Here is a 25031-nt window from a genome sequence, read left to right on the forward strand (position 1 = left end):
GCATTCATTACCGCGGTATGTACGAAATAGCGTTTAATAAGAAAGTTTATTAACTTTCTTTGAATCTAAGAACACAGAAATAAAGCCTTATCTTTTGACTGTCGAATAAGTATAACATTACTACGAAAACATCACGCAAAAAGTCGAGAATCGTAAACCAGCGCATCAGGAGCGCAAGATTTGGTTGCTCCATACTAACACGCAACACCTCAAGTAAGTAAACGCGTATTCTATTTAGTGATTAGCGTAATAATAGTAAATATTATGGAAAGACTAAGACTTGAGATTGATTCTTAGTTATTATCTTTATGATTCCCAAATACTTTATTTGTGATATTTGCTCGGCAATAGGAAAAAAAATGGAAATTAAAAACCTCGGTGTTAGGTTCCATTTTCTTTGTGTGACACCTAATTTCGAGGTATACCTCGGTAAGAACCGAAACAGTATTTTAGATTCGACCGATCTTATATTCATATATAAATGCACATTTCCTTGACTTTTGATGTTATTGAAATATTTAACCACCTATAAAGCTAAAGAGCTATTAACGTGATATGAAATCTATGCAAGAACTCTTAATTTTGGTTACAATTTTAGACACCTTCTCAGACGTTTTCTTAGAAACCCTTAATATGAGAAACTCGTTCAAGTATTCATATAAAAACAGAAGTATGGATATAAAGTTTATTTTAACCATTGTTTTGTAATATTTGAAATCATCTATACTGATTGTATTAAAAAAATACGAGATAATTATTTATTTTTATTAGTCGTAAATGCGTTTTTAAATTATTTGAATTGAACCGTTTAACGATGGTTAGAAAAGACATCACTCGGTAATAAGCTGTATGAGAACCTAATACAGACCCAAAATTTTAATGTAGGTACCGTTGCACACAATATTGTTTCAAAGGCAGCAAACATAAAAGGATACATGTAATTATAAATAAAGTCAAAGTAAATATTGGTTTTTAGATCTTTGCCTAGAAGTTAGCATTTTTTTATACAACACTTGGCTATTGTGATCTTATAGACAAAGGAATCATATAGGTAGTATTATATAGAAGTGCTGGAGTAGAAAAATAAATTTTATGTTATTTTAATAACAAAATAGACACACAAACATACAGCATTAACATTAACTTACACAGATCTTGTATATTTATATTGTGTAGAATATAATTGTGATAGCTTAAACTTTTTGGCGCAACTTGCCCTCCACGTCCGGTTGAAATAATTAAGTACCTATTTATTTAACGTAGAGAGGTAATAAATTAAACAAGAATTTCGACAGCATCACACTTGCTCGTAAAGGGTAGGTAACCCACGATGTTATTAGCGTTAAAGGAACCAACTATTTTTAATTAAATTCATTAATTAAGTCTTATAATATGAAAAGCGTACTGTACCATTACCATTACCTACCACCTACTACCACCTATTACCTATACCATTTTTTATCCATTATTGTCAAATAAATATTATTTATCATAATTATGGAACTAAAAATGTGACGGGTTATCCACCCTCGTAAAAAGGAACCCACATCCGCGGTATTTGGGTAACAGTGGTCCATTACCACGGTAATAGGCGATTCCGACATGTTAGTTTTGATAATTATTTTTTCCTTTATAAGTTTCTAAAACAAGGCCAGAAACTAAAATAATATAAACTTTAATTAACAAACTAACATAAAAAAAGATGTCTTGGTTCATACACCGCCGGTTTATGCTTAATTTTTGGCTCTTTTTGGAAAACTTGCTTAACCCCCTCGTTAATAGGGGTACTTACCTTATCAGATTAACAAAGAAAACGCGAGGTAACAGGTTATTTTTATAAGCAAATATAAATTAAACACTACAGATACCTAAGCAATTTTGCTGAGTTTTTTTGCATCAGATAGCGATCGAGCAGCTATAAAAAAATAGAATCAATTATTTATTACAGCTATAATGTATTACGTGCTAATGTTTATAGGTATTTAGAATTTACATTTTGTGTAAAAATAAACATTAAACCAGTCTTAAATACGAAAGTAGGATGACTGAAAGATAAGCCTTATCGCACCTCTTTGCACCTGTTAATTGTTTTCTACATAATTGTCTATAATTATGTAGAAAACAACAACAACAACAACAAGTACAATAAGTAAGAGTTAATTGTAAGATACAAACTTCCATATCAGTAATTGTAAGATTCCCTTACGAAACTATTATGATATCTATCTTGACTGCTTAAAAGATTTGCGATGACGAAGTAATATAGCGGTATGAATGAGTCTAATTGCTTGTCTGTCAAGTTTAATAGGCTATCAATGTGTTATTGATTAGCTTAAACCGTTAGAAAGTTTATTTTTATATAGTCACCCAGTAATTTGATAAGCCGTCGACTTGTACCTATATTACATTTTGCGTTCTAAAAAAACTCAATGTCATATTTACGCGTAGCAATTTTAATTAATTGTTATAAATGATTCAAAGTTGTACGTTATTTTTATAAGAGATTGGTTTGAGCTAGAGATGTTTGCGTGTAAGTAATCTATTGTTTGTCACTTGTCAGTTTGACAAAAAGACGTGAAACTAATTGCTCAATTTCGACCTAAAAGATTTATGATCACGCGAGTGAACGAATAGATCTATCATTTTTTTCAAAAATATGACGTATAAATGACACTTGCACTGCGTGGGCTATCAAATCCGCTGCGGACTATTCTTGGTCTGAGTCTACATATTGCCAAATTAGGCTTTAGATATTTGTTCATGAAGATGATCATGGTAGGGCACCTAGGAAGGTGCATATTTACTGAATAGAATGTGTAAGTTAAGCAATTTTCCCCAAGACCACGTTGCTTACAAGCACGAATAGGTAATTTTAACATGTTACATAAAATAAAATCGCTTTCAAACACTCAATAAACACGAGTCTGCCATAAAGACTAACATCTGTCTATAAAATATCGAGAAAGTGCTCCGAGACTGCCATTTTAGTTATGATCAAGTCCATAACAGTGTTATCAAGCTACATGTCGAGAGAAATTGACGGTTAGCCGACAGTTTCCGATTAGAGGAAAAAACAGGAATTTTAATCATTTTCCGTCGATAAGGGTAGGGTGGTAAGCGAGAAGAAAATAAATCAATGTTACTAAACATAGTGAAGTAAGTTCTTGGAGTAATTGGTGGACCTCATTGAAAGTTTTATCACACAACTTACTTACTTGTGTGTAAGTCGCTGCGGGCACAATAAATAAAAAATGTATACCTACCTACATATATATTTATTATGCAAGAACTCAATAAATTTGCACTTAATATTATCAAATAAAAATGTACTCGTCAAGATAATTAATTCTTAGTATAAGTATGTTAAGAGCCAACGGGAGTGGTCATTTCTCCATACAAACGTACTCCTCGCTTTCCTCCGTGGTTTTTGAAGCTAGAGCAATGATTTTTTCAACACAGATTAATATTGTCAATATCTGTGTCGGACCGTTTTGCTTTTTTTGATATTTTTGTTTTTTAAGGCGCTAGAGCCCTTCAAAAATGGCCAAAATGGCCTAATTGACTATGCCGCAATGAGAGGCGTGGCATTCAAAACTGATATCAATTAGCCAAAAAAGCAAAACGGTCCGACACAGATAACTTCATAATCATTTAGATTTCCAAATTTGGTTACGATTGGTTAAGTTTTGGAGGAGGAAACAGAGGAGTACGAAACCTCGATTTTTCAGATTTTTACGCAGGATTTTTCGCCTTGTCCTTATCGCACTACTTTTAGGTGCCGCTACCGTTAGCGAGACGGGTATATTTACCTAAAATATTTAAAACTCAGCTCCTGTTTCGTCTTAACTCATGTAAGTGAATTGTAATATTCTTATGAGTAATAAAATTTCTTTAAACCTAACTTGTACTCATTACAAACGTCTCATGCTGTCTACCAAAACTTAGTTTGGTTGTCAAGTTTGCGCGACATCCACGGAATAGATTGATTTAAGTCCGCTGGTTTTATGTGAGGTTTTAGACGACCGGTCTGGCCTAGTGGATAGTGACCCTGTCTGCTAAGCCGATGGTCCTGGGTTCGAATCCCAGTAAGGGCATTTATTTGTGTGATGAACACTAATATTTGTTCCTGAGTCATGGTTGTTTTCTATGTATATAAGTATGTATTTATCTATACAAGTATGTATATCGTCGCCTAGTACCCATAGTACAAGCTTTGCTTAGTTTGGGGCTAGGTTTGATCTGTGTAAGATGTCCCCTAATATTTATTTATTTATTTATTTATTTATGTAACAAGAGATATCTCACTAAAAGTTCCTAGACATATATGCTCTCATGCTATGAGATTTCTGGGGTGATCGCATATTATTATATACTTATGCACAACCACCAACAGTTCCTAATACTGACAAACAACTAATGTATGTCAACTAATGTATCCTAACATGGTCACGCTATAAAAAGCAGTTTATTTACCAATAAACGCGATAAGGTCCTGTATCTCGAACTCCCCATCCCGCAGCACAGTCCTGATGCTGAGCCAGCAAGTCTGCTCCAGCACGTCGATGACCCTGACTGCGTCCCCAACATCATCGGCATCCTTCGCGACCTCATCGTTCTTGCTGTAGTACGGTGACTTGACACTCGTGTCGATATACACCGTCGTCGGCGACGAGATTAAAACTAATAAAAAGGCGATCAAGATAGCTGTTGTGTTTACCATCCTCAAACTATGAGATCACGACAGATAACGTAGCAAAGACTAATTCTTAACGCTTGTTAGCTTTGAGTTCACAAGGAATAATGCCCCAGTTGATTGTTTAATTGGTAAATTTACTCCACATTATAACTATTATGAGCAAGACTCTTGAAAATTTACATTTATTTAATTTTTTCAAAATCTGCGATGCGCGGCTTGGGGTGCATTTTTATTAACAAATGTAAAAACCGTGCAAATCTTAAAATCTCACAACTCGGATCTTCATAACTCGGTACATTCCGAGCCTTAAAGGCCCTGATAGAACATAGCAATATCTTACTTGAATTGTGTATTTACTAAGTAAGAATTGATGATTTCTTTAAATGTGACATTTTGGTCTATCTACAGGCCTGGTGGTCAAGGCAAAACAAATTTCTATAGCCTCGAATGGATGCTAATTCAGACCACAAAATGAAACCTATTTTGGCAAGTGCCGGTTGCCACATAATTGAGTCATGTTAATGTTGCCTGGCGTCGTCATACGTGTCTCGGCTGTAGGTATCACAACAGCTCTCAGTTGTATCACAACAGCACCAACTCAACCGGCTCCTTGTTGACAAATAGCATCGCTTTCAGCACTACTTCTGTTATGGCACATACCCGTTTGTTGCTGGGTAAACAGTCTCCAAAGTGTGTTAAAATTTTTAAAAGACATTTGAATTTTCTAAATGCCTCTGCTGCTTGAAACTTTTACTGCAAACAGTGTGTTATGTTACAGTTAGCTACTTTGTACTGTTAATATTTAAGCTAGTAAAAGAAAAAAAAACGTCAATAAACTAGGTAAATAGTAACTAGTAGTGTCCGACCGAAACATGTTTTTTTGCCGAAACCGAAACCGAAACCGAATGTTCGGCTTTGGCTCTAGTTTCGGCCGAAACCGAAACCGAAACCGAACCTTTTGTAGACTTGTTAAAATCGTTGAAAAAATGTTATAAAACCGCCTTTACACACATATTATGGGGCTGTCAACACCCAATGTCCTTGAAATTGATGTTACTTGAGCAGTTTTGTAAGAAATTTACTAGAGTTAGACCAAGATAATTCTGCAACGATTTTGATAACACACGCAGTGTAAGTGTTATTTTAAACGTCAAAACTTCTATGAAATTATGACGTAAGTATATAGTAGATTGTTAACCAAGGGTTGAAAGGCACCCATTTCTGTCGAGGTAGTTTGGCGCTCGAACGCAGTGAGAGCGCCAATAGTCCGAGACGGAAATGGTGCCTTTCACCCGAGTTAAACACTCTACTTTTCATATCGAATGCGAGGAAACCAAACAAGACAAGGCAATTTCGCAAAATCAGTAATTGAAGTACCCAATAGACCTACGGCCATGATTTTTTTCCTTAGGACTTACTTGCAATCGGAGACTTTACATGTGTGAAGATTAATAACCCCTAGCGAAAATCATTTAGTTTGCAATATTTAGGAAAACACACATTTTTTAACAAACTGCAGTAATTTTAAAATGATTTGTTCATTATAGTATGAAAATCAGCGGGATTGCCTCTTACTTTTTAATTTTATACTTTTTCGTTCTACAAGCCGCAACACACTACCGGACCGCATCGCGACCTTGGTGCGCCGCACCACATAATAACATAATAAAAGTATTTTAAATATTAAATAACAATTTAATTAATAATATAAGAACATTTTATGTTGTATTTTATTTTATTTTCATGAATATAGTGCTAAATAACTTTAAAAACCAATTTAATATCGTACAAACGTTTAACTGTGGCTGTATAAGATTCTGCCTTTGCTCATTTACGCAAGTGTAAGGTTTAAAAAAATATTTTTGGTGTATTCCTTTTGGTTCCCGCCTTATGAAATCGAGTTAATAAAATTCATCGAAAGAAATCAAGAATAATTTGTTTTTTACAATTTACTTACATATTTTTTTAAAAAACCAGGATCTACGTGGGATTAGTAAAATTAAACAATTACCAATTGTTCCAGGCGAGGAAATAAAGACTATTTTTCCATTTTGTTTCCACCCAGTTGTTCGTGGGACGGGGACGCAGAGGAGTAGGTACACCACTTTTCTGCGCTAGAGCATAAACGTATCACTTTCTGCGCACCTTTTAGAACAACAACGACCCACTTTCAGAGCATGAGATATGAAAAATAACATTTGCACTAGTTGCACTGCGTATGCTATCAAAATAATTGCAGAATTTTCTTGGTCTAACTCTATTCATTCACCAGTCAAATCAACATGTAGATACAGGGTCAACCAAAAACGCGAGCGCAGCGAGCGCGAATTTTTTGTTGACAATATTGCAAGGCCGGGTACCGATCTTCACCTGGGCCTAAACGTCCGAAGTGCCCCAGTGAGGCGAACTTTCATGCGAAGTCAAAGTCGTGCTTCAGGCTTCAGGATAAGTAGTTGAGCACAGACTCCAACCAATGTCCATTGTATTAAAAGCGAGATATTTCCTTGAGCGCTGGTGGCCTAGCGGTAAGAGCGTGCGACTTTCAATCCGAAGGTCGCAAGGTACAAACCCCGGCTCGTACGAGTGAGTTTTTCGGAACTTATATACGAAAAATCATTTGATATTTACTATTTGCTTTTCGGTGAAGGAAAAACATAGTGAGGAAGCCGGACTAGTGCCGATAAGGCCTAGTTTACTCTCTGGGTTCAAAGGTCAGTCTGATGGCAGTCGCTTTCGTAAAAACTAGTGCCTACGCCAATTCTTGGGATTAGTTATCAATTGGACCGCAGGCTCCCATGAGCCGTGGCAAAAATTCCGGGATTACCTAGGCGAGGAAGATGATGAGTTTTCTTATTATTCCTTTGCCCTGGCCCAGTAACATGCGACAGTGTGCTATCTCATTTACTCCGATACAATTAGACAGTGTGCGCGTTATAGGTATTAACAGCCTCTTAAGACTGCGTCGACCGTCTAGTGGCGCCCTCATTAGTGGAATTGTGTTTTATAATAAACCAATTAATTTCTGTACCTATACATGAATCAGTATATATGTAGGTACATATTAATATTGTTGTCCTACTTATTCCCCAATTTTTGGTCTTTGTCACATAGTTTAGTTTCATAGTACGAAGTACCATTTCGTAAGTTTCGGCCGGGCCGAAAGGTTCGGCTGTTTTTTGGCCGAAACCGAAACTACAGCCGAAACATGATTTTTTGGCCGAAACTGGCCGAAACCGAAACCGAAACCGAACCTTCGGTCGGACACTAGTAACTAGTGACAATGCAAACACCCAGCAACAAATGTAACACAATTTGTTCAATCCGCGCTTTTAGTGTCAGAAAAAGTGCTATTTATAACTTGAAGCCAGCCGTGTCGGCCCCGTGAGTTCCCTTAGGCCACCTTGATCGCCGCAGTTCCTCCGAAACGTCCGAGGCCTCACCGGAGGCCCGCTCACCGGGGGCCTCTCGGCGACCATTTTTCATTTTCACTACACTTCACTTTATTACGCACATTTCAATGTTTTATCACTGACAAAAGTTCACATAATCTTTTCAACTGTCATAACTTGAATGAAAATGAGATTTCCATCGTTATGAGAAGCCGGTTGCGTTGCAACTGTTTCCTATTTTAATGGTCAAGTTTCAATAAAAAACAAAGTGAGGCAGTGAGGCGGCAGCTGCGTTGCTCGGAGCGTCAGGGTCAACTGGTACGAGCGGCTTATTTCCAACGACTCTAGAATCGAGAGCTGTTTTTTGCCGGTTTCAATGCTGCAGTAATTGCAAACAAACCAAAAAGTATCTTTTATTGGATTGACATTGGCCTTTAGTCACTTTAGAGATTTTCCGGATCAAAAGCTACGTAATTCAATTCAGCTGGAAAAATATTCAAACAACTTTTGGGAGGAAAAGTGGGGAATCCACGAGAGATACATGTGTTAACATTTTCTTCAAAAACAGCTGGTTTTACCTACTGTAGGTATATGGATGGAATTTGATTGCGCTAGTGCAAACTAAAGCGGTTATGGTACAGTTGCAAAACTAGAAGATATGTGTGTATGGCGTTGCAATCAGAGCATTGCACGTTGCAAAACAATGAAGGCCTAACATAATCAGTTCCGCGGAAGGGAACCGTACGATCAATTACCAAGTATTCGAGTTTGTATGAGCTCTTTATAAACCAATGGGAGCTCTTGTATCAACAGATGAAACAATGTTCAGGTGCCTACAATATCTAGGTACTGGCAATATCACATGTGTGTTTGAAGGATCATAAATAAATCTCTGAAACAACCCTGTCAGACCCAATCTTCTCGCCGATCAAGTATCATGTTATATGAAACAGATTGGGAAGTATCATAAAAAGAACTTGAAATACTACTGTCTTATATTATTGGCCGGCACTGTTTATCAGTATTACCAATATCAGTAGTACAATATCAGGATTTATGTCTGTCTTATAATAATATAAAAGAATAGCAAACTACAAACTACAACAGCTATGGACATATTTAGAAAATAAATGAAGATCGGTAAATAGATAAGTTGTTAGCGAGCAATGTGGATAAATATGAGTTAAGTTAACACATGCACTCGCTTTTTATCTCGATTCCATATCGGGCACCGGGCACGCGACACTTTCTAACAAACGGCCGCGGCGATAGACAACGTCAGCGAGTGTGTTTTGTCTACGCGGCCGTAAATAAAATACGAACTGAAAAACGATTGCAAGAAGCGAGGCAAGGCACGCAATGGTGATGCAATTTGAATGGTTTCAAAATTTACCACAACACGAACGAGATATGTCTCTTGAGACAGCTCTTACTGGATTTTGGCAAGCTTGGGCTTTGCAGGGAAGGATAAAATGATTTGTCTAAAGCGGATTTTAGAACAAAAAAGAATATAGAAGCAAATATCGACAGTATCGGTACTCGGTACAGACCAAGGAAACGTTATAGTTACAGCAATAAAATCCATCCAATGCGTCTTTTACTTTCGGGGACAAAGGGAGTGAAATGACCCGGATCACGAAGTTAGACAGCTATTAACTACAAAAACTTTCCATTATTCCATTATAGGACATTTCGTCAACATCATCATAGTGGTTATTTGTGAACAGTAATCACAGTTTTGTCCACGTCCTGGTTCCGGCTACATGATCGCTTCAATGCGGATGCCACTTGTTACAAATACAAGCTGCATTGTGCCAAACTAGAATTAACTCAGTCCCCTATTGACCTACCAGTATAGGAAACAATAATAGCATTATTCGTAATGACCAAAATTTACTTAATGCCATTGTGGTATAAGAAATACGCAATATCGAGGTTGGGGAATCCAAATGATGTATCATTAATTTTGGCAAAGAAACAGACAATAAAACGTCATAAATCTAATTGAATTAACAAACTGGTGAGTACAATTGTGAGAAACAAAATAAAGAAGATTTATACATTGATGAAAAGAAAGACTTTAGAATTAGGACTTCTTCAAGCAGGAGAGACTTTAAAAGTGTTTGGGCTCTTAACCGGAATATATCAAGCACAAGACTTAAACATAGATGGACCGAATCGAAGCGTGACGGAAGATAACACACGAATTACAGTAACAGTAGAAAGCAAACTACAAAGCGTAGAGCATTAACCGCCCGTTAAATATTTGGTAATTGCTCGTAGGTTTTCACGTGTTCTTGTAATTTCGGAGCAACGCAACCGGCCGGCACTTGCAACACAAACAAAGACACAATTGGCACATATGACACTTGAAGGCTCATCACTGATAGAACATCATTCCGGTGTCGAGTCGAGCGCTCCAGCAAACCAGTGTAGGCGCGTTCACCGAATTACGGATCTCGAGCTCACAGTTACGCTGATTGACTTTTGCCTTCGACTCTATAAGCAATAGCAACACACGGACAGTACTTTCACAGGCTGCGCGGGCGCGGCGCGTCCGTTCGCGGGCAAGCGCAGGGCTGACTCGCGCCGCGCGCCTTCCCCCACGCGAACCTAAAGCCGCTAAAGCGGCAACTGTAGCATACGCGTTGGCGTACCAGAATGTCCATTTAGGTAACACCCCGATGTGTCCATGCGTTAAGGAGACACAAAGAAATGTTAAGTTGACGTCAGCATCAGTTAATCTTGAATGATCTAACGACATTATTGGTCTCTTAGAAACGAGTTTGTGTTTATATTCTTCCATCAAACTGAAAGTAACAAAGCTTATTCGCAAAATTTATATCAGGATATGTGTCTTATTGCTTAAATGCAACAATATTTTAGTCATTAACGCATGTTTTCGAATGCTACAGTCAAGTTATTTTTGTAGCTGTTCGTACAAATGATACATGTAAATACATTCCCTTTATGTAAATCATTACAGCTTTCGATTTGACTTCAGAGGAGAATGTCTTGAATACTAGAATGGATACAATAAAAAACGAACTGCAACTGGAGCAACATTTCAGACTGGTCCAGTTAAACCGGCGGGAATCTAGGGCGATACGATATCAATTAAATTAAGCTATAAATTTCGGTCGGACAACAACGATAAACGCAAGCGATCAAAGACAAAATGCCGATAGTTTCTTGGCAGTAACCTAAAAGGTAACAATCGCATGACACTAGATGATAAAGCCACTAAACAAGATGTTGAAACCGTCTTGTTTTGGAATATTTAGGAGGTGACGTTAGTGTTTAGTTAGCTGAATGCCTGAACGTACCTATAACAGGTTCGCCTAATTGTAATGCGCAAGAAATCTAGCGCATTGCTCTCGTCTAAAGTGACATAACGTCGACAAGTCGCCCCCAACTGGATCACGTAAATAATTGATCCCACGTTCGACTTCATCGGCGATTTTGACTTTGTGTTGAGCAACTTGTTGCACAACTGTGCCGAGATTATGTGCATTTACTCCTGGATTGCCTTCGAATTGTTCTATTTGGCTAAAATGGCTGTTGTGTTCGACGCCAGTTGTGTCGAAGGTTATTTAAACGTGACAATCTCCTCGTAAAAGTTTGATAAACGTACTGTCTGGCAGGTTAATCATACGGCAGGTATGTGCAAATTTGCAAACGGCAGCCTGGGTCCAGGCTCAGAGTTGACGTGATCGGTCCATTGTTATCAGGTTCTAAAACGTTTCTCACCATTATATATTTAGTCGCGAATTGCTTAGCGAAAGTCATAAATTATAATTCAGCTGTATTTAACTAGACATTTGTAATCGTTAGACAAATTTCGTTGTGTCTTGGAAACAGGTTTCTCCCTAATTGTTTTCGAATGGAAATTTATCTGTTGATTTGAAAAGTGTCGTGCACGGATTGCATTAAGTGATTATTGGAATTAGCTTTTTCCTTCGAGAGATCTGATACAGTTTCCCGCGATCAAGTCACTTAGCAGTTTTTGCTGCTACATTGTTATGTGTGTTGTGGGGACAATTTCATGTGGCGTATTGTCTTCGCCAATTTATGTGTTAAACGAACTTTCTGATGTGATAAAAAGACCTATAGTGTCATGTATACGTTATCAACTAGATCTAGTCGATCAATTCTTTCTGCTTGACCGCTTGGTTAAACGATTTACAACTTGTTAAGTCATTAGTGTATATGCGAGGCTATACCTCTATTCAATGTCATTACAATCTTTTACAAACTGTTAGATAACTGCTCAATTTATTCCATTGGAACACACATTATCATCTCAAACGCATATTGCCATGAAAACTCGAGTCATCGTGTACGCAATTACCAGGGTAAGATGACCTCTTCGAGAAGTCATTGCCAAACACGAGTAGTCTTAGGCAAGAGATCTCGTTTCACTGGGCAGGTTCAGTATTGCAGTAAAGACCATAACTTTTCGGTCAAGGTTGAGCGATATAGGCTCCACGCCGTGAGAAGATATTCGCGCATTATACCTTAATCACAATAGTTGGCGAGGAATTCTTTTGTTCTGGGAGTTTAGATATCGTTTCATGCTTGATTTGCATAAACGATGTTAATAGTGACGCCATTTACAGATTGATACTTTATCTACCTTTTACCTATATATGTTAGCCTTTTATCTTCAAATACATTTAAATCCAGACATACAAGGTTTTAGGGCGGAATATATTTCTGAACGGTCAATTAATAATACGTGAGAACATTTTAACTACCAGCACTTTTTAGATATAGACATTATAGACCTTGATAAAACCCAGTCCAAATTATTCACTTTGGGCCTCTGCCAAGCGTGAGGTTCACAATCCTTTTAATTTCAATGCCATGACACATCAAATATCATACTTGGCTACGTTACCACACCCGAATTAGACTAGTATTTATGAAAGTTAACAAGCGTGATAATTTGTGTAAAAGTAGTAAAACTACGTAGTTGTTCGGAAAAACTGACCAGGTAAATTCGCTTGACCAAATATGCCATCATGCAAGACCGAACTATTTGAAAGAGGAAACAGAACTTTCACCAGAAATCTAGGAACCGGTCCTGATGGTAATGTTTTCCTACCGAACCGATCCGGAAGACTAAACTAGTGCATAATGACACGAAGGCAAGCTATATGGATTTAGGAAGGTAGTAACAATACGAAGACATAAGTTGGTAAACGTTTATGAGCCTTACTACATATAACATTAAGTATATTTATGTTCACTTAAAGTGCCCATATAACCATTCCAGTCGCAGAATCACAAAGTGGTAACTAAATGTCAGATGTGTCGTAACAGAGTCCACACAATGTGTCTAGAATTGTTTCGAAACAAAGTGTCGTCGCCGTGTCTACACTTTTCCGTAACAAGGTGTCGACACATTTGTGTGCACTTTGCGTGCGGTTTGCGACTAAATCTGACAGCAAATGTCAATATAAAATACCTCTTGAAAACCAAGGTTTGTCAAACTACTATTAGTGTCTCGTGTGCTCGTAATTCTAGTAAGTCATCATGGGCAATGCAAATGATAATAATCGACCGAAACCATATAAACACCCCAACACCCGTCAACCTTTTACAGAAAAGTTTTTAAAGAAATTCAATAAGCTACTTAGGTCAGGCAACGAATGCTCCAAAAGTTGTAGAGGGAAATGCTCGGAACACAATTTTTGATTTCGTAACTCGGTTTGACAAGTTAGGAGGTGAACATATCAAAAGTCCCCGGCCGTAGCCCTTGAGCGGGGGGGAGAGAGGGGGCTTTGAAGGTCCCATTTTCCCGTTTTTCGATTATATCTCGGAAACTATGCATCTCAGCGACATGGCCACTTATACAAAATGAAAGTTAATTTAATTTGTTACAAGTTTATTCAATCAATTTTTTCGATATGTTGAATAGTTTTTGAGATATCCGCTCTTGAAAGTTTATTTAGGGCTCTCAATTTTATCTTGATATATCTATATCAGTGAAGGTGCTAGGCCGTGTTTGGTATCGTTTTCGTATAAATCTGGGGTGCTGAATCCATTTAAGATATCACATTGACACCATTCCACAAAATAAAAATAAATCTTTTTAGGGTTCCGTACCTCAAAAGGAAAAAACGGAACCCTTATAGGATCACTCGTGCGTCTGTATGTATGTCCGTCTGAATACACAAAATAGTTCTTTACTTATAGATGACAGGAAAACCTATTAGAAATGTGCAGTCAAACGCGAGTCGGACTTAATGTACGGAACCCTTAATACGCGAGTCCGACTCGCACTTGGCCGGTTTTTTTGAAACTCTTCTTGACGCTTAACCGCTGAACCGATTTCGTTGAAATTTGATATAGAAATAGTTTGCGTCCCGGAACAGGACATAGGATAGATCTTATAACCAAAATCATTTTTTGAAGGTGTGAAAAGTGGCGTGGAAATTTGTACGGGAAATCAATAACCGCTGAACCGATTTATATGAAATTTGGGATGGTCTACATCTTTGATTTAGTTAAAAATGATGAAAAAACATGACTTCAAACCTAAACTTAAACAGTATTAACTTCAAGAAGTCAATTCTGAATTCCCCCCTACACCTCATTTCACACCTTTAAAGGATGATTTTTGAGTCGGGACTCAAAATATATGTGTACCAAATTTAAATTAAAACTGTTCAGCAGTTTAAGCGTGAAGAGGAGTTTAAAAGAAAGTATTTTAATAAGTTTATATGTTTTTACTTCGGAATGGTGTCAATGTGATACCTTAACTAAATTTGGTACTGCGAATTTATACGAAAACGATACCAAACATGGCCTCGTAGCTTTACTGTTGTAGAAGTCAAAATAAAATTGAGAGCCCTAAATTCTTATTACTTGGCCAAACTTGTGTAGAAGGAAAAGGTAAAATAAAAGTCTTCGGCAGGAATATAAGACACAAATATATTTTTTTTTGCGTTACTATTTCATTCATCAAATATAAACATACCTTGATTATACTATTCTAGTGAGATCCTCATAGATAAACAAAAACATTTACTTAAAAAATTACAAGGTCGAAATGTCACGGAACTTGTGAGAGTAATATGTGAAAAATAAAAACTTTTATGACAAAAAAAATCTGGACACAATTTAAGAATCACCCAATTGCGTCGAGGAATCATCTGTATTTTTGCTTGTTTCATTACCTCCTCGCTTCTTTTTTGTCCTTTGTATTCTGTGACTGTAGCAATTTGTTAGATCTGAAAATAAAGATAACTTGCGTCGTCACGGATGTCGATTTATAGGTTTTAGGGAGTGCAGAATTCGAAAACGATAATCATTTTATAATCCAAGATGGCGGCTACATATTTTGTCATAAAAGTGGAATCCAAAATAGTCATCATTTTCGAAATCTGCGCCCCCTAAAACCTATAAAACGATATCCATGACGACTTTTATGACATAGTGCATTGCCGCCATTTTGAAATTGAAAATGTTATCATTTTCGAAATCTGCGCCCCCCAAAACCTATAAAACGACACCCATGACGACTTTTATGACATAGTGCATGGCCGCCATTTTGGATTCCAAAATGGTCATCATTTTCGAAAGCGCGGCCCCCTAAAACCTATAAAACGACATACATGACGACTTTTATGACATAGTGCATGGCCGCCATCTTGGAATCCAAAATGGTCATCATTTTCGAAATCTGCGCCCCCTAAAACCTATAAAACGACACCCATGACGACTTTTATGACATAGTGCATGGCCGCCATTTTGGAATCCAAAATGGTTATCATTTTCTAAATCTGCGCCCCCCAAAACCTATAAAACGACACCCATGACGACTTTTATGACATAGTGCATGGCCGCCATTTTGGATTTCAAAATGGTCATCATTTTCTAAATCGGGGCCCCCTAAAACCTATAAAACGACATCCATGACGACTTTTATGACATAGTGCATGGCCGCCATCTTGGAATCCAAAATGGTCATCATTTTCGAAATCTGCGCCCCCCAAAACCTATAAAACGACACCCATGACGACTTTTATGACATAGTGCATGGCCGCCATTTTGGATTTCAAAATGGTCATCATTTTCTAAATCGGGGCCCCCTAAAACCTATAAAACGACATCCATGACGACTTTTATGACATAGTGCATGGCCGCCATCTTGGAATCCAAAATGGTCATCATTTTCGAAATCTGCGCCCCCTAAAACCTATAAAACGACACCCATGACGACTTTTATGGCATAGTGCATGGCCGCCATTTTGGATTCCAAAATGGTCATCATTTTCAAAATTGGGGCCCCCTAAAACCTATAAAACGACATCCATGACGACTTTTATGACATAGTGCATGGCCGCCATCTTGGAATCCAAAATGGTCATCATTTTCGAAATCTGCGCCCCCTAAAACCTATAAAACGACACCCATGACGACTTTTATGGCATAGTGCATGGCCGCCATTTTGGATTCCAAAATGGTCATTATTTTCAAAATTGGGGCCCCCTAAAACGTATAAAACGACATCCATGACGACTTTTATGACACAGTGCATGGCCGCCATTTCGGATTCCAAAATGGTCATTATTTTCGAAATCGGCACTCCCTAAAACCTATATATCGACACCCATCTCGACTTTTATGACAAAGTGTTTTGCTACCATCTGCATGCAAGACATTTCTATTATTTTTACGTACAAAAATGGCCCCCTGTCAACTTTCAATCGAGATTTAATCGATAATTTATTCGATTAATATTCAGATTAATTCAATTTCAATCTATGTTAGGTCGACTAAACTAATCGCGATTAAAATTTGAGAATTAACTTTTTTTATTCCATTAATTAGTCGAATAAACAGTTAATCGATTAATGCCCATCTCTGACCACGGCATTTTTACACTTTGAGAATATCTGAAAACAAATCAACACCAGGAGCCATTTTGCAAATCCAGTAACATACCAGTAACTTTGTTATTACTTTTGACAGCGCGTGTCATGTGTCAACACAGAGTCGACACAAAGTCGAAACATTGCAACTACTTTGTGACTGCAATATTTCTCAGCCTTAAACCATATTTATACATCATAATTAACAAGTTTCGTAGTATGTAAAGCGTTATTTCTGTTATTTAAGTATAGTATACGCATCGAAGTACTAAAAATGCTTCAAATAATATAGTTATGAACACAGGCACTGAGAAGTAAACAATTTCATTTCCGGCTAAACTAAAACAATGTGGTGGCGCGTTGATTATATTACACTTAGTTTATCAAATCACTCGAGCGGTTTAATTCCCCATAATAATTTAAGTCCTATTGTAATATAAATGCAAACAATATATAATTACGTCTTGTAATCCGTTTTAGAGATGGCGTATTAATGTCACTTATTTTTATTGAAGTATTTTTCCATCTGACAGTTTCCATTTGACAGGAACAAAATGAACGAATGAACGAATGATTTTGGCATAAAGTAGTCGCAAACCCGAAACAATGTGTGCACACGGCGACCACACTTTATGTCACTTTGTGTCATGTGTCGACCCTTCCCCATTTCTGGTAACTGTGTCGACACGGCGACGACTCTGCGACTGGAATTGTGACCGAAACAGACGGTGTCGACACAAGATGTGTCAACACCGCGTCGTAACGGCGACTGGAAATGGTTGTATGGGTGCTTTAGTTTGCACTGAACTTAAAGGTAGATACTCCATTTTTATTCAGAGCAGTGTTTTATTTTGGCATTGAATATAAAATATGATTCAGTCGAGGCCAGTCTACTACAATTTGACATCAAGATTTCATAGTCAAAGTGATTTATTAAATCTGCTCTAAACATAGCGAATAGAGCATGAAATGAGTCACAAATAGTAATGATATCATTAGAAGTAGGGATGTACCGACTAGTCGGGAAAGCCGACTATCCGGCCACATTTGTAGTCGGCGATTAGTCGGCGACTAGTCGGCAAAAATGGCCGATTAGTCGGCACTTTATTAGTGAAAGAAAAACAGAAAAAAAAAAGAATTCGACAGTTAATATTTACGAAAATAAACATAAAACAATGTTTATTTTACTAAAATACCTATTTAGAGTGCATACGAAAACTTTTGTTGATATCACAGACAAGACATCCTCCAAACTGAGCATAGTAGCTCTACCCCCTCTGCCACAAATACGGTTGTTTTACTCCATTTTCGAATCGAAAGTGTCTTTGTGTGACGTCCGTGTCTTTGAACGAACCAATCACGGTACGGGAACTCGCTGACCTCGTCCCCCGCACCCCCGTATTTTTGGCAGCATCGGTTTCATGAAATAAGTGCTCTAAACTCCGTCTAGAGGATTCCTCCTAGTCTATGGTTCATATAATTGACCGTTTGATCGTTATCGTATGTTGCTGGGCTGGTATTTTCCTCAACTGATTGTTGTGTAATTTCATGTGCAAGTTCGATATTTTTTTTTTGTTTTTTTAATGGTGGAGCTATGAGGAACGAGGGACTATTAATGTTATTGCAAAATTTTGAGACTTAGTCAGGGCACGTTGCTCGTAAAGACGCTGACCACAGGGGAGAGGTTCTTAACTGGCGACTACGTACGGGAAATAGAGCATTCGAAATACCTCCTACAAGCTGTACTGACGGTCTGCTCAGGATCGCAAAATAAAAGAACTAAAGACAGAAATTTAACGAGGATTCTTGTGATAGGTCTTTGAACTGTAGAGAACACCTTTTAGCCTAGCTAAATTATTATGAATAGCGCAACCAAAGGAGCAAAACTATTGTTTTTCACCTGAACTTATACGAAACTAATGATCTGGCCGACTAGCCGACTAGTCGGCCGACTAATCGGCCATTCGAGCGCCGATTAGTCGGCTAGTCGGCTAGTCGGCCAAATCAATAGTCGGTACATCACTAATTAGAAGATAATTATTACAGTTGTGACCGTCTATGGAAATGGCAAGACAGGTTACATGTGGAATTAATTGCATAGGTCATCTTTGGATTAATCGAAGACTAGGTATTTTAAAATTATGCGGGGGCTAAGATCCAATCTTAGTTAATCGTCTTTGAAGATCCATAAAGATAAAGATTAAATACTAATTATGATGTTAAAAGCCTTAGTCGTACTAGCTGTACACTCAAAGAATTTAATTTCTTGCCCCTTTCGTACTTTGTCAAAGTGTGTGACATTAGTATGAGTTGGTATGAGGTCCCTAGCGACTTTCATATTGACTGTCACTGTGACCAGATACAAAATGGGTCTGAAACAGAAATTAAAATCACTCTTGCTTGAGTTATTAGATCACCCGATGTTTAACTTTTATATATTGAAACCCATGTCCATTGTTTTATTACCCACAAAGGCATAGTATTGTTATTGTATTGTAAGACCTGCACAGTGCGCACATTAGTAAATGGTTGAGTAGGATTTCTATTACTTATTTTAGTCACAGATAACAACCTTTATTTGTCTTATTAGAATGTAGTTCGGAATTCGCATGTCAAAACAAACAAATAAAATTTCAATTTATTTTCCATCCCACGCTCTATCTCGACCTTGATTAGTTCCAAAGAACACATTTTCAAATAGCCTTTACTGCAACGTCTTTAAGTTAAAAACTCAGGTGTTCACTTGAACAAATCGATACGTAACAAAACGGAATCCACGAATGCCTCAAACGTACTATCGTTAAACAATTCGACTATTTGTAGATAAACCTTACTGCTACGAAATAGGGTCTAACAGTGGTCATTTAAGCATTTTTTTACCATCACAGCCTGTTGACATTCCATTCGACCGAGAATGATTGGAGCATTTTTCTCGTCAATTTAGCGTAGAAACACCAATTCGAAAGCCGCGACCGAGACCTACATGACCAAATGCAATTGAATTTTCAAGAGCAAATACCTACATGTACCTGACATGTACAGATACTGAGAACATTTGATGTGAATTCATTGTGAATTATTTCCGGCATTGACATAAGATTTTATATTGCCTGGGGTGTGGTGAAAGTTTAGCAATACCACAGTTCCATCTGCGTGCAAGTTTTTATGGCATATTGTGGTTCCAGTAAGACTGTCAGGTATTTTCGCGCTCTTCTTGGTGTTAGCTATTATTGCAGGTAAGTTTACCGCCCTGCCGTCGCATCGTGTAGAGCGAGAGAGAACACATTTTATAATTCGAAATTATTGAAAAAACTTACACGCAGGTGGAACTGTGGTATTGCTAAACATTCAACACACCCCAGGCAATACAAAATCTTATGTCAATGCTGGAAATAATTCACATCACAATGAATTCACACCAAATGTTCTCAGTATCTGTACATGTCAGGTACATGTAAATAGTTATTTGCAGTCTTTGCCGCCCTAGGCCCCAGGCCGTATTGCCGTCCCTTACGCAGCACCCATCATAGGTATTGACTACCTACATTTTAAGTCATTTCTTGTTATCATCAGTGAATTTTATGTCACAATTTGCCGCCCCTAATTAAATGTACTGGGCCATAGGGCAAATCCGCCACTGAGCGTTACTATTATGCCTACATCATATTAAATTTTTACGGATTAAAATCTGATCACTATGAAAGTTACCTTCATAATTCTGACACACTTCAATGGGTTTAAACAAAGGAAAATGAAGATAGGGAATTGACATACACACCTATAACTTACTATTCGAACATAATAAGATTAATAAGACCTATAACTATTATTACTACCAAATTTGTCCCACGTGTAGAGTTAGCAGCAGATATATTTACACGTACTTATGAAGAGCTCATTATCTATTCCATACAATTTCAAGCAGCTCTTTCATACTCATTTGAAACTCTCTGTGCCATGCGTAATTTGTTTAAGCACAATAGTTAATAACCCATTTAATGCGCGAGTGCCCGAGTCTTCGGCCCAATAAGGAAGTCCACTCCACTAGCGATGCACAATCGCTAATGCTACCATTGTCTTAATAATTAGTTACAATGGACCCTAATTAATTTACTGAAAGCTACATTTGGAGTTTGATACCAATGTTTCGTGGTTATAATTTGTGAGGTTTTGCAATGGAGATTAGTGTGGGATAGCGGACTGGTGACTACCTTATTTGAAATACACCATATCTATAGGTGCTTGTGTTTCAAAATGTAACAAAATAAATAGTTGTGTGAATAATAAATCAAGTGTAAGGTTTAATAAAATCGCTTAATTATCTATAATTATTAATTAAAAACAATCATATGACAGAAAAAGATAAGGAAGGTGTACAAAATCAGGAAGATGTTTGCATATGTCCTCATAGCGTATAATATATGCAAGATACTTCATTTACGTTTGCATGTGTGTACTAAATGGACATTAAGAGTGTACGTGTGTAAAACCAACTCTTTATTGCTTTTTGCTTTTACTTTCGTCGGGTAACTATATGCTCTTCACTTCCTTGCATACCAATGAAACATTAATTATATGTTTGGGTACTTGCGGTGGTGATGGGTTTTCCTTATGTATTTTATGCGGAACTTTTAGTAGAGTAGTATAATTGAAAAAGTTACAACTTTAATTATCCACATCGACCCTTTTATGTACGGTTTACTGCCAAAGATATCTTATTACGTGGACGCGAAATGCGCCACACAGCACGACATTCTACATCCTGAATACAAACTTTTGTAATATAAAGATGAATAAATAAATCTACAGGTACCTGCCTATTTTATTTTTACTTTAGCTCTACATAAGTTTTACAGTTTTTAAGACTTGATTTTGAATTAATCCAACGGTAAAATAATATACAGGATGGCTAAAAAATAACTGCATTCACGTTGCCAGGGAGGTTTTGGGATTATACTGAGCAACTTTTACTATGGGACCATACCCCGATATCTCGAAAATATTTTGGCTGTTTGATACATTTTGGTTGGTGTTGCTTTTTGCTATCCCTAAAAAACACAGATAATACTTTGGACATAATTTAGGGAAAAGGGTTGGACAACCCGCAATTTTTTTAACTGTCTGTCTTAAATATAAGTCATTAATTAATTTCAATGCCACAATTTTGAGCATGGATGCTTTTTTTGATAAACTACGTCCGTTTATAATTCGACCAAAGTTACAAAACAAACATGTATACATACTCGTATTTAGTTGCAGTATACACGTGCACTTAATTATTTAAGCGTTTGAATTAAAGAGAAACAAAACTGTCTCCGTGCTAATATAAACAAATTTCTCACGGTTTTATTACAATTTCCGTTAAAACAAACATTATACTGCTGTTTCCGAACAAGAATGTGCGACGGAGTTATGTGGGCCTGGTATCGAAGTGGGTCAGCGGCTATCAGATCGATAGTTCAGCCAAAGTTATCAACAGCATTCTGAGGGGAGATTAGAAGAGTTATTACAGGCACACATTTCACCAACCTTTTGATTAGATATCTGTACCTAATAATATTAGAAATGCGAAGTGGGGATTGTTTAGCCAACCTATCTCGTCACATATTATAACGCCGTGTTTAACTGACGTCTTTCTCTGCTCCTTTCCCCACTTCATCAAGCTGAAATGAGGCAGTCCAGATTAAGGAAAGCTATCTACAGAATGAATCCAAAATGGCAGGACGATCTGGACTCAGTAGACACATGTAGACAAGGTAGAGTGGCGAGAGTGTGCACAATAAAGGGCCCAATACGGGAAAAGAGTCTCTTACTAGTCTCACTGTAAAGTACGTCTAAATCTACAGGCATTACTTACAAAACCACCTTATCAGTCTGTTTGTTCCATATTTTGAGTCTTCTTAACGTGACATAACTAAATCCAGAAAAAATAACGTAAATAAAAGGAGGGCTCAGTGAGCTCTCTTTTTGCTCTTGGTTGTTTTAATGTTGTCTTAGCACCATTGATCACAATGATGAAATAACTATAACTACCTAATCTACCTATCACCGTGATCTCCTAAATCTGTAACGACGTTCGTAGTTATCGCAGAAACTTGCTCATCCGAGTTAAAACAAATAAGCATAATTTGATGTTTGCTTCCTTCCTCAATGCGTGTAGGTAAACGAAACAATTGCAATGTGGATCGCTACTTGTAATGTTTGTAGGCGAGTCACAGCGGTGAATACAGCTAGTCCTTTCTTAGTAAAAACATCCCTATAAAAATCATGTCGCAAACACACAAATGCAAAATAGTTAATAATAATTAAACTGCCCGTTTTTTTATTATTAATTTATTTATTATTAAATTAAAATTTAAAGGCCCGTGAAATCCAAAATTAAACTGTATCCAGGTATTTAACGAATATTAAAAACCGGCCAAGTGCGAGTCGGACTCGCATACGAAGGGTTCCGTACCATTATCTATAAAAACGGTCACCCATCCAAGTACTGACCCCGCCCGACGTTGCTTAACTTCGGTCAAAAATCACGTTTGTTGTATGGGAGCCCCACTTAAATCTTTATTTTATTCTGTTTTTAGTATTTGTTGTTATAGCGGCAACTATCACGGTTCGTGAGATACAGCCTGGTGACAGACGGACGGACGGACGGACGAACGTACGGACAGCGGAGTCTTAGTAATAGGGTCCCGTTTTACCCTTTGGGTACGGAACCCTAAAAACGGACTTATTACTTCATAAAATCATAACATTCATAACTAAACGTTGGAGGGCTTTCAAATAGTCTTTAATTATGTCATCTTATTACAGTGTCTTTAACTGTTCCGGATGGAGAAATCCGGTCAGATGTATGTATATTTTGACTCGTCGTTGTTCACGGTCTATCTAGATTTGCACAATGCATTGTCTGTTGTGCGTTGTGGTGCGCGCGCGCAGGAATCCGGCAACAATTAGCGGCGCCCACGGCGGGCCCTGAACTTGTTGCGACAGACAGACTTCGAAATATGTAGTACCTAAGCCGATTTTAGAAAAATTAAATGATAATAAGTCATTATTATGGTAGGTATACAGATGGTTCAAATACTTTGCGTAGGTAAATGTAAATACAACCAGGGTTACAAAGCCGTAAACTTCAAATGCCCGACTTTGCGTAAAAAAAAAAGTAAAACGGCCGGTCATTATACATAAATGACCGGGTCAACAGTTTCAAATAAGTACCTATGCATGTATAAAAATGGCTTATTTACAGTTTAAATAAAACCGTGGCAATACGGTGAGAATACGGTACCAAACCCAATTGTAGTCACAATTTTATTAGTTCGCGCCATAAAACATCACCACAATAAAGTGCTAAATGGTATATTGTGCACTAATCACTAATTAGATTTTTATAGCTTTCAACTAAAATTTAATCACATGTAAATGTTCTGAGAAACTGTATAATTTCCAGTAATTTGTATGCAGCGACAATGCAAGCGTAGGATGCCTGTCACAGAAGCTTGTGCAACTTGTGTCTAAACCGTAAAAGCATTCCATTGTGAAATCGTACCAGGTGGCTTAGGAAGCCGAGAATCTAGCCCTAGTTGATCAAAAACCTGCCGTAATCCTACACTTAGCCCTACCAAAGACATATGTAACTTCGTATAAGACGTATAAAGTCTAAGGAAAAAAACGTGCCTCGGAATTCAAGTAAAAGTCATTCTCGAATAGATGTCGCACACACCTTTAGCCTATCCTCAGCTAGATGGCGTGACGACACCGTTTCATATTTAACAATTTTAACACATAGATATCAGTGAATGAACATGGATCAAAATGATATAAAAATAATAAAATCATTTATCCATATATATACATTTTTTGATAACTTTATGCGTTTTCATTTTGAGTTTTAGTCGTGTGTCGATAGATGGCAGTAAATTTACAGTGACTACAAAATTTACAATGACAGGACCCCTCTATACTATCTATTCTTTTTGGCCCTACGATAAATGGTTCAGGTAAAATATGCAATCCTATTTGGTTACCGTAACGACATCTAGCGGTACTCGTGAACAACGCATC

At 37.4% G+C, this 25031-nt stretch overlaps 1 protein-coding gene across 1 annotated transcript in view; it reads right to left on the bottom strand.

The window, feature by feature from the left end:
* Nucleotides 1-25031, bottom strand: part of LOC134792673 (uncharacterized) — an 88290-nt gene that overhangs the window by 38735 nt on the left and 24524 nt on the right. The window lies entirely within an intron of this gene.

Source organism: Cydia splendana, chromosome 8 (genome assembly GCF_910591565.1).
Source record: "Cydia splendana chromosome 8, ilCydSple1.2, whole genome shotgun sequence".
NCBI classification, from domain to species: domain Eukaryota; kingdom Metazoa; phylum Arthropoda; class Insecta; order Lepidoptera; family Tortricidae; genus Cydia; species Cydia splendana.